The sequence below is a fragment of the Papaver somniferum genome, chromosome 6, assembly GCF_003573695.1.
Source record: "Papaver somniferum cultivar HN1 chromosome 6, ASM357369v1, whole genome shotgun sequence".
Classification (NCBI taxonomy): domain Eukaryota; kingdom Viridiplantae; phylum Streptophyta; class Magnoliopsida; order Ranunculales; family Papaveraceae; genus Papaver; species Papaver somniferum.
In genome coordinates, this window is record NC_039363.1 from 43,860,976 (window position 1) to 43,872,766 (window position 11,791).

General features: G+C 35.3%; 2 long non-coding RNA genes across 3 annotated transcripts; both read right to left on the reverse strand.

Moving 5' to 3' along the window:
* Positions 1 to 4,606: 4,606 nt before the first annotated feature.
* LOC113285616 lies at positions 4,607 to 7,834 on the reverse strand. Of its 2 annotated transcripts, XR_003328797.1 has the most exons (9): positions 7,380 to 7,834; positions 7,116 to 7,227; positions 6,950 to 7,033; positions 6,437 to 6,513; positions 6,272 to 6,343; positions 5,763 to 5,867; positions 5,547 to 5,630; positions 4,929 to 4,993; positions 4,607 to 4,813 (listed from the first exon to the last, which is right to left on the reverse strand). It is a non-coding gene; the product is annotated as an uncharacterized LOC113285616 (long non-coding RNA). The 2 variants fall into 2 exon arrangements; XR_003328796.1 differs by having other exon boundaries at positions 6,437 to 7,033.
* A 13-nt stretch (positions 7,835 to 7,847) lies between these two features.
* On the reverse strand, positions 7,848 to 8,805 carry LOC113285617. Its single transcript, XR_003328798.1, has 3 exons — positions 8,580 to 8,805; positions 8,024 to 8,273; positions 7,848 to 7,914 (listed from the first exon to the last, which is right to left on the reverse strand). It is a non-coding gene; the product is annotated as an uncharacterized LOC113285617 (long non-coding RNA).
* Between the last annotated feature and the right edge of the window lie 2,986 nt (positions 8,806 to 11,791).

The window sequence follows — 11,791 nt, forward strand, 5'->3', positions numbered from 1 at the left end:
AGAATCAATATCAATAGTATTTTCACCCATCTTGAACCGTAGATTAATCGTGAAGGAGAGAATGGGTTCTTAAGATGTTTTTATATACCAAATAAAACTTGGTTTCTAAGTTTTAAAACACCTAACAAGATATTTTTATTTGATAAAAATAGTCGTGAAAATACACAAGTTCGGAAATAAAAACAAGAAGGATTTTCCAAAATATTATTTTCAAGAGAGTCCGAATATATCTTGCACAATTTTATCATGAACTTTCCTCAGAACGAAAGTAATTTTCTAAAACAGAAGAGAATTCCAAATTTAGGAAGATATTTTAGTTGTTCATGATACAGACAAGTCAAGTATAGTTTTTATACTTTTCTTATATTCTTAGTGCTCTTTTAAGAACTTCCCATTTATTTAAACCGAGCACAAAACTTGGGAAATTCCGATTAACACATTTAATTATTAAGGTGAGCACTTGATGGCTCAGCATCAGAGAAACACGACCTATCTTGATGTTTTCGGACATCCTTTTTCGGTTTCCTGCTTTGTAGCAGATGTTGACGGATACCAGTGTATCAATATCACTAGATGTTTTTAAATCCTTCTTGAGTCTAAAGATTAGACGTTCATAGTCATCTTTATCTAAGATTACAACATGGTTTTTTTTCTTAGTGTTTATTTTAGATGACCCCTTTTTAGCTTTTACTTCAGACTTTGGCATCCAATTGTAGGTGGATTTGGAATGAAGGTCATTCATCTCTTGCAACATTGCATTTTTCCAAGCTGAAACATCAGATCTCATATTCCTGTTGACAAAGGCATTAACCTTTCTATCATTTTTTCTTTTAGGAATACTCCTTTTAGGATAGGAATTTGAATTACTATAATAATTATTTTGTCTCAAAATAGGACAATGGTGATCTGAGGGCTTTTTAGAGGTAAATTTATGCAATTCTTTTGAAACAAAAGATAGAGCATCTCGCATCTTTCGAATTTTACAACCCCTTTGCATATGACCTTTATTTCCACAATAATAACAATGCTTACTAAAAGGAGTATAGGTTTTAGGAATACCTTTTAACGATGTTCGAACTACACCTAGTTCACTTAGTTTCCTCAGTATAACCCTACGCTTCCGACTTCGATGGGTGCACGCACTGGAACAATTCCTTTGGATCGTATTTCAAACAGTAAAGGAACAACAAGTCTGTTTGGTAACTGTTAGAGCACTGCTCGGTCGAACTCGCAAGCGTTTCTATCTCAAGCTTGTTTGTTAATTTTAGTTGCCAAAACTATAAGTCTTGATTTCTAGTCTACTTATAGCTAAGTCTCGGACTAGGATAGAAAGCGTAGTTGAGCTCTAGATTCCACGATGTTCATCATACAAAGACGAAGAACTACTCAAAGAACTGGTGGAACTTCATCGACTAAAAGGTATGTGGAGACTTAAACTTATCTATCACTCAAAAGTCTATCTACTTTATCTCCTATCTTGAGACAAAAGTCGTATTGCTATATAGACTTTGATTATACACATTTTCTATTTCGAGTGGGGTCTATCTCGCTTATCTATTTCTCGAAATATGTGTTGGCAAGCTTTCGCTTTGGACAAGTTCATCTTTACAAGTGACGAAATTCATGTTGATTGTTTCAATCTTTTGAAAATCGCTTTGATGAAAAATAATGTGTGAATAACCGCTATATAACATCCTCTAAGAATGTTTCAATGATTGAAATGAGAGTTTGGAATATGTAACCATCTTTGGATATAAGTATATAGTATGTTCGCACATTAGTGTATAAATCCAAAACCGGGAACCAAATGTATGCATACTTGTGTGTGTACTAAATGGTTGATGGAGACTGGGTAAGTATGCGTACCCATATGCATACTGGAGGAAGTTCACGACCATGAATTTCTTCTGAGTTTGGAATTAAAAACCAACTCAATCCGATTACCAAAGTATGCGTACCCGTACGCATACTAGCGGAAAGTTCACGTCCGTGAATTTCTGTTGAGTTTGAAAACCAAAACAAACTCAAATCCGATTACTTAAGTATGCATACCTGTATGCATACTTAAGTGTGCTACTTCCTAAAATTGGTTTGTTCATGAACTAAAACATTTATATAATAAGGAATCCAATTTGAAAACCGTGGCTATAATGTTCATGAATCGATTCGAGTGAATCAAAACCGATTTTGCTTCGATTGTTTATTGTATACCTCTATAAGATCTAAGCAATTGAACAACTCTCTAACTAGTTCTTTTGAGTCATTTGAACTAGTTATGGTGAAGATGAATATGGTTGATATGAAAGTGCTCATATGGCTAACCATTTGGTTAACTACTGTTGAACCAACTAGGTGTACACGTTTAGGTACGGTTACACAAACCTAAATGAACGTGCATTTCATTTGTGTATAACAAGATAAGATTCGATCTAACGGTTGAAAGATATTAGCTTGAATCTAATAAGGTTTTCATCTAGCGGTGAATATTGAATGCTTTGTTACCAAGGTAGCATTGATTGCAAACCCTGATTTGAAGACTATATAAAAGAGAACTCTAGTAACTGGGAAACCTAATCCCCACACCTCCTGTGTGATACTAGTTGTATAAGCTAGAGTTGATTCTCCTTTAACCTTAGGTTTCTATCGAGACCATGTAGGTTAATGACTTGAAGACTTCATTGGGATTGTGAAGCCAGACCCAACTATTTTCTCTTTAGTTGTGTGATATGATCTTGCTGTTTCTATCGTATTGAGTACAATTGTAAAATTAGCTCGAGATTAATTTCTCTGATAAGCCAGATAGAAAAGTAATCACAAACATCTTCGTCTCATCGTTTGTTATTCCGCAATATCTTGTTTCGCTAGTCGATTAAGATTATTGTGAGGTGATTGATAATTCTAGGCTGTTCTTCGGGAATATAAGTCCGGGTTACCGATTGGTTCCTGTTCACCTTGATTTATCAAAAGACGGAACAAAATTTGTAGGTATTTCTGTGGGAGACAGATTTATTTATTTCTATAGACTTTTCTGTGTGATACAGATTTGTTTATTAAAGTCTTCGACTTTGGGTCGTAGCAACTCTTAGTTGTGGGTGAGATCAGCTAAGGGAATCAAGTGCGTATTATCGTGCTGGGATCAGAGACGCAAGGAGCGCAACTGTACCTTGGATCAGTGTGAGGTTGATCATGGTTCAACTACAGTCCAGATAGAAGTTAGTTTGTAGTAGGCTAGTGTCTGTAGCGGCTTAATATAGTATGTGTTCAATCTGGACTAGGTCCCGGGGTTTTTCTGCATTTGCAGTTTCCTTATTAACAAAACTTTTGGTGTCTGTGTTATTTCTTTTACGCATTATATTTTGTTATATAATTGAAATATCACAGGTTGTGCGTTGAATCGATCAATTTGTAAATCCAACATTTGGTTGTTGATTGATACTTGAACATTGGTCTTTGGTACCATTCAAGTTAATTTCTCTTGTGTTCAATTAGAATCGCAGATTTCTATTTGCTTGAGTAAGTACTGAATCGAGAAATTGAGTTATAACTCCTTGATATACTTTTTATTAAGATTGAGTTTGACTGTCTAGATGATTCTCTTAAAAGTATATTGGAGTTAGTCCATACAGATTGCTAAGAGAATTATTGGGTGAGGTTGTTAGACCCTCACTTTTTCAGTAACAACTTTATTGATTATTTAAGGTAAGGTATCTCAAGTCATATGCAAAGGCTCTTCTGTTTAAGATAATAAACTCCTTTGCCTGGTTAGATCAATCCATCCAAAAACTACTGAAGTAGCCAAGTTTAGATTCGCACTCAATCCAACTAAATCTCAAAGAGATTTATAGAGAATGCCGATCTCACACAACTATCAATCGAATAATCCGATTCTAGTTGGATCTCATCCGATCAAGGTTTGTGCAACACAAAGATATGAGAAACCAATAAGAAATCTTCTTCGTCTTCAAATCTTCTTTAATCTTCAATTAAACACATGCACAACACCACTTGAATCTCTTGTGATCAATGATGCACAGAACGAAGTCTGTTAATGTTAACAATGAATTATCACAAGATGTCTTTAGATCTACAAAAAGTAATTTAGCGTTTAGCAACAGCTTCTTTCTGTAGCTGACCGGCGTTGCACCAGATTTTTGCCGTTGCGAAACACCCTGTCGCAGATTTTCGCAACATCTCCAGCTCTGTTGCTAAATTCGGTCAGCAACTGCAATCGCAACAAAAATCGTCCTTTGCGAAGTCTAAATATAGCAACCGAACTTAAGCAGTTGCTAATCTGTTGCTAATTTTAGAGCTATTCCGGGATATTTTTATTAGAACTGGATATAATTATTCTGGTTCATATTTAGCAACATAAATTCATCGTTGCTAAATGTTTGCAACTGCAAAAAAAATACAATCGATTTTCCCCCAATATTTCCCTGCAATTACCCAGCTCCCCATCAAATACCCTGATTCATCCAATTCTGGTGATTCAGTCTAATAGCTCTCATATTTAACATGCAATCAAGATATAAATTGAACTACGAATGTCTCATGATTGACATACAAAAGTTCATCAAAGAAAAAAGATTCATTAATGGATGGTTGACTTAAAAGTATCACAGTAGAAGATAGAAATGTTTACAAGTTTTACAACTTACTGAGATGATAAAGACGGCAAAATCAGTAATTGACGTACAATGTTCTACGTGGAAGCAGTAAATAGATACAATGTTAACATAATCTGTAACTAGAAAATTGTATACCTAATTGCAGCTACAGCTTTGAGCGAAAGCACTTCAACACCAACTATTTTCTGCAAACACCGATAACTACATTAGCAACTCTTCAGAGATCTCAAGAACATGACCATACCAAAAAAGAGAAGCAGCTTCATAGTATAAGCAGAAAAACACCAACTAGTTACATACCTTGCAGATCCAGATTAACTGTAGAGATTTGATGTGGGCTGCTGAATGATCCCCTTGCGTACTATCTACAACAGAAAAAAAAGAAAGAACATAAACCCACTAAAAATCAATTTCACGTACTTGCTAATAAGGCTTCAAGCAAAGGAAGAGCAATCATAAAATGATAAACCTCATGAGAGAAGAATTATGATCTCAAGACCCACACACAACATAACAATAATATGTAAAGATGTTCAAGTAGAAATGATAGTCTACGGGCCAAAGATTTTATTAACGTCACAACTCTCTTGAGATCCTGCACCTACAGTTCAAGTTGCAGATCCCACTAAAACAAGCTTACAGACCCAGTACCTGTACCCAACCCTGCAACTTGACCTGTTAGGGCGTCAAAATATCTCTTGTGTTGTATTCACGAATTCTAATGTGTCCAACCAAACGAGTATACTTATATCCAAATAACCTTAATTAGGCAACATGATGGTCTACATGAATCAGAAATTCGACATATATACTTTAGCACGCGCCAATGTGCCATGACATCCCCAAAAAAACATGTTAAAAACTTAAAACTGTTACTCTTCAACCAACAAACAAGAAAGTAAGAGAAGTTCTAGTTACCTTGTTGAAAAGTTGTAGTTGATCGTCATGAGTATGACAGCTTAGATCAGGTCTGGTATCCGCTGGCGGCAAACTTGTATTGATCTGTCACAGTATTTCAGAATCCACAGTTAGACGTACGAATAATGATTCATAATTTGAAAAGCATCTAAACCTTTGAACAGCTGGAGGAGCATCGAATTTCAACAGATTTGCAAAAGGAGATATTCTTATTACCTTATTACTTTAAAGCATGTTTTCAACTTTCTCGATTTAGATGCTGCAGAAGCACAACCACCATCGTCAGAGAGCTGCGGCTGGCAGGTACGTATTGTCTTGACACTGGCAAAAGGAAATAAACTATCACAGTCAGATCTCACAGTAAACCAAGAGAGCATTTCAAAACAGAAACTCGTGAAATTATGATATTCAATAAATAGAAATAGTTGGTAGAGTCTTTTTTAACTGTTCCTAAAATGTCTGATCATTAGAGAAATTACATGTACCTATATAACTACACCTTGGAAAGTTTTTTTAGATAATGAATATTAGAGTTATCAACTCAAAAGTGTCAATGGCCAACCATGTCTAATATTGTTAATCTAAAAGCTAGTAGTGTTGTGCATTCACAACCCACGATAAGATATGGGTACTCAAAACGAAAAGCATACCGAACATGTACTTTTACTCTCCATGATACAACAACTAACATACATCAAAAACAACAAAGTAGTTAGTGATACGACCTGCAGTTCTTCCATATCTGACTCGGTGATTGGATTTTGACGCCTGACTTTCTTCCCATCTTCACTTATAACCTGCAGATTTAAGCACCAAAACAACATGAGAATTTACTAGTAAAAATGATTTTAATGTGCAGGACACGATCATCAAAACATTATGAGACATACCACTAACTGACAGCACTTTCTTAATCTCCTCAGCCTCTTCCAAGGAAACTTCACAGGTAGGAAACCAAGAGGTTGCCCTTTGCGGCGGTCCAATTAGGAAAAAATGAATAAACATAAGCAGGTAACTTGAATATAAACAAGGAGGTATGCTCATGTATCAAAGATTACAAAAGGCATACAATAACAAGTTCACCGTATTGCAGGGAAGACACTTGAAAACATATTATACAAAGTAACTATCAAGAATAAATATTTTGAACTAGAAAGTGGGTAGCACCAGTGACCGATTCACCTACGAACCCTAAAATTCAAGATACAGAAAAAGACCCCTTTTTAATTCAGTTAACAACTCAGCATGGATTAGGAGATGTACCAAAAAGATCCTTGAACCATATTTCCGAAGAAAAAAATGAAATAAATAATATTCGCACCTCACTGTGGCATTCTTTCAGGAAAACAAAGGAATGAGAGAGATTTATGCAATAATCAAGTGCTACAGGAATATTATCACACCTAATAGCTTCCTCAAGTTTGTCCAACCTTCTGCACTCAATCGCAATTCCGATAGCTTGTCAGAATTTTTGGTCCAAGATGCACCTGTATGAAACCAAAATGGTTATAATGTCTATTCCTTTAAAATTAAAGATATAGTTAAAAATGAAATAAACATCCCACATACTTCCTTAAAATCCTCTCTACAGTAGCCTCCAATCTTGGATCCACCTTCTCTGCTTCTTGGTTCGACTCTGCATCTTTGGTCTTAAAAATAGCATATTCATCTATAGCTTTAGCTGAATTACAATCACCAACACCCCAGTTAGTACCAACCACAACAAGGTGCTCATAACAAATCAATTATACAATTCGTACCAAGAATAGCATGGACATAATCAGAGTATTCTGAAACATCAAAAATTGTAGAACAAATCGAGAACAAAATCACCTGTTTGGCCAACCATCGGAAATTGCAGGCAGTAAACACAAAATTTTCCAGACTGAGCTGGATTTGGTACCTAAAAGTTCTCTCGACTATATACAGTACATCATCTGCAAAATGAGATCATCCTGCTAATTTTCTGAGTCTTTTCTCTGCGACTTTTGCAGCCTTTTTCTGTGGTTCAAGGACGAGAGCATGCTTGAAATCTGCAAGAAGAGAGTTTAAGATTGACGACAGAAATAACAAACAACATGGGTGAAGCCTAAATTCATTAATTCTAACTGACAAACTTTGAAAACTAGCACGTAGAAGTCTCAATGTCTTGTGAGATTCAAGGAAAACTTGCTCATAAATTCCCGAAAAGCATTGAACCCTTAATGAACTAGTTGAAATTGAAGTCGTTAAACCAATTGTAACATCCCAGACACAAACTGGACATGGTTACTTCACTAATAAAAATAGGTATTTTGCCTTCAGCAGCTTCTTCCTAGCAGAATAACATTACTTTTGCAGTTCCTCGTCTTAAATATGCTTTCACATTCTGTTCAAAGAAATTGCTGTAGTTAGACGTGTTGGATCATGGTCAACTTGAGTACAATTCATTTTCACAAATTCAAATGAGAGAGTAGAGCAGCGAGGTTTGCATTTACCCTTTTATCAATTGATATTGCTTTTGTACAATCTGTTTCAGCTTCTTGGTAGCTACATAAAGTGAAATAGGTGGTTTCTAGTTATGGAAAGTAACCACCTAAATACTGTTACCATGCTTTACCATCCTAATTCTAAATAAGCAGCAGATCGGTTGCAGTAGTAGGTTGCGATTGAATCCTTCAGCGTGATAGCTTTGGTATAGTAGTTTACAGATTTGTTCCATTGCTTTCCCTTGAATGCAGCATTGCCCTGCAGAGTGATTAGAGATTTAAAGCGACTCAAGAAAGGACAAATCGGAACAATCCAATAATCCCTTCCAAAGTAAGTTTTGCAAAAATAAGTAGCTAAAGTAAGTTTTGCAAAAATAAGTAGCCAGATGAGCAGCTTCTTAAAAACAGATCCCAAAACCACTAAAAGCAGATAAACAATGCTAACTTTAAATGAAACCCTAATTGAAATTACAGTTCAAAAATCTCGAAATTACAAAAAAAAATGGGAACCCTAATTGAAAATTTTGGGGAAATTCGATATAAATAATAGAGAAAAAAGAGTCACCTCATATCACCCAGATCTTGATCATCTTCAACCAATGATGATGTTTGGAGAGGAGTCTGCATCTGGGTTTTAGGTGTTCTTCGTCGTTTATAAATAACATGAATTAGAAACAAAATCTAAACAAGAACGAAAAGAAGAAATCCAGATATAACGAGTGAGAGACTGAGGTGAATTAGAAGAGTAGAGATTGAGAAACTGCAGATAGGGGAAGAAAGACGGTTGGGGAAGAAAGGTTACTGGTTTGCTTCGAGTTTCTGCTCTGAGAGAAAGAAAAAAGAATTGTCTAAAGTCAAAGGGGTCAAGGGGGTGGAAGTATATTCATACACCTACAAGGATGTCAGAAATATGGGCGGAAGAATAGTTTAAAAGTGTTACCTGGAAGCATGTGAATCGCATGCTTATGATCTCCGCAGCTGCTACTAGCAACAGCATATTTGCGTTGCGAAATTTGCAACAAGACACATCCGTTGCTAAAATTTAGCAACAGATTTTTCTTGTCGCTAATGCTGTTGCTAATCTGGGTTGCTAAACGCTGAGTTTGGTGTAGTAGCTTATATCATAAGAGAAGATTCCCAAGAATAAACAAACTAGGTACAATCAAAGTTTCAACAACCGTTGGTCAATCAAATCAATCGAAAACTAATAATACTGCAATTATCTAGTTTCCCACCAACGGTACTCATAGAGCTTCTTGATCACACATAAGTCTTTAAATAAGCGGTCGTAAGAGATTTCGCCTAATTAGGATATTTTCCTCTCCGGATAGACGGCTCCACCAGAAATAACAAAAAGATGAAGTTTGCATGGCTCTTAGTATAGTTTGCTAGAAAGGAAAACTTAGGTATTTATAAACCAAGGATGTTTGGACTCCAAGGAATTTCCAAAAAAGAAAATATTCTCAAGATATGCAATGAATGAATGGAAAGATTCGGTTTTCATAATTCCAGTAAATGCTTGTCCAACATTTTCCGAAATCTCTCAATAGAAAATCTCCAATTAGTAAATTCACATTACTCATTTTTATTCTCTAGAGATATGCATTTAATTGTTGGTCATTAAAAGCATATATAACCAAAAAACTTAATTAAAAGATTCTTAATTAATTTCGGTACAGGATCTCCTTGAATACTAAGGAATATCTTTGAAGAATAAATGATAAGAGTTACTATCCATGTTCAAAGTATGTTTACATCTTTTCTCTGTAAATCATCTTTCATATTTACATTCTTGGAATCGGTTATACCACACTTCCAAACAAGTTTAGAATTGGTTCACCAGTATTCCAAGACTACTATGTGATTGATCAAATATCAAATCACATACATGGGTTCAATCGGTTCTACCAATCACTAGCATCGGTTATACCTTATTATGGAAACACTTGTGATCGCTCACACAAGTTACCAGGACCAGTTACATCAGTTACCAGGATCAGTTACATCAATTACCAGGACCGGTTATCAGATACTCATGGTATTGCTTGTGATCGGTCACACCAGTCACTAGGATCGGTTACACCAATTACCAGGATCGGTTACACCAATTACTAGGACCGGTTCCACCAATTACAAGAATCGATTACACAACACTGTGTGATCGGCCGAACCAATTACAAATACCGATCACACCATCTCAGGTGATTACTTAGGATCGGTTACACTAATTAATCAAACTAGTCATACCAAATCTTAACTCAGGCATTGTGATTAGTTGTACCAAGATACATAACAAAGTTACGATCGGTTCTACCATCTCACGCACATTGGTAATCCAAAGATTTGCAATGAATAGCCGTACCAATAAGCCTAGCGATTTCCCTTTCGATTCATAAAATAAGTTCATGAATATACTTCCTTTAAACAAATGTAAAACATTATTTCCTAGGATGAAATCGTTACCATTACTCATTCACATAATCATAACAACATTCATAAGAATATGTCGATGTCATATCTACGAAGTTCAAAAGATAAGCGTTATACTTTGAAGTCTAATTCCCTAATACTATGATCATGTGATCATGTCTCATTACTAGAGTAATATATCCAATATACAGTTTCGCAGTTATGTTTTCAATATAGCACAACTTGAAAGATACGTTAGGAATGAAACAGTTCAAGTCAATATTACTAACCTCAAGAGGAAGGATGATGTTGTCATTGTAGCTCGTTACTTCTTCACGTTCTTCAGGTCTTCGAGTAATACTTGTATGTCTTAACATTCCTAGAATTTCTAGTCTAACCTAGTACATAATCAAGCGACTCTTAGATGAGTTTTGACACACTAAAATATGACAACCAAACTTGACATATCAATGCTTGGTGGGTTCAACCGAGCTATGCTCTAACATGAAGAACACCAGTTCATATATTAGGACATGAAACCTTTATCTTAGTGTTCCTTATGTAAAGAATGGAATCATTCACTTGATCAATGATTTTTTAAAATCTGGAACCAGATAAATCCTTGTTCTCTCACATCTCAAACTTGGAACAAGAATGTTACTCAGAAATTGGACGAGACATCTCTTTCAAGTCGACTCTCAAAGGAATGAAACAGTTCAAGTCAAATTTTTGAAGCTCTGTCAAAGTTTTAAGGAACAAGTTGTGAAACAAGAAGAGACTCTCAAAGTCCTAGGGTATATTAGGTCTTATTCTTGATCCTTTCGTTCATAAACGACTTTATTTGGATACGAATTTATCTACAAGCTTTTTTATTCTCGAAAAACCTCTCAATCCACCCCCAGCGGGAGGAATTGATCCCTGCAATAAATTTCAGATTGGTTTTCATCTTACCCCTGGATGAGAATTATAACTTAAAGATGGTAGAATTGTCTGATTAAACTCACTGAAGTATTCTTCTATAGTCTTGTATTTAACATAAAAAGGTATACTCAGAGAGTTTATTCAAGATAATCAATTCTATGAGTTTAATTAAAACTGGATGAGGTAAGGTTAAAAAGAAAAAAAGTATGAACTTTGAAGATTATAAAAATGAGAAGTTAAGGCATCACGGTTCCTTAACTTGACTGAAAAGAAATTCATGAACTTTGAAGGTTATAAAAAGGACAAGCACACTCTCATTCTTTCTCACAATTTCTCTTTTAGGGAAAACCTTCAATATTGTCTTTGTCCTCCTTAATGTTTGGACTATTCGGTTTCGTACTAAGAAAATTCGCTTTGAATCTTATAATAGTGTCTCCAATCAATCTA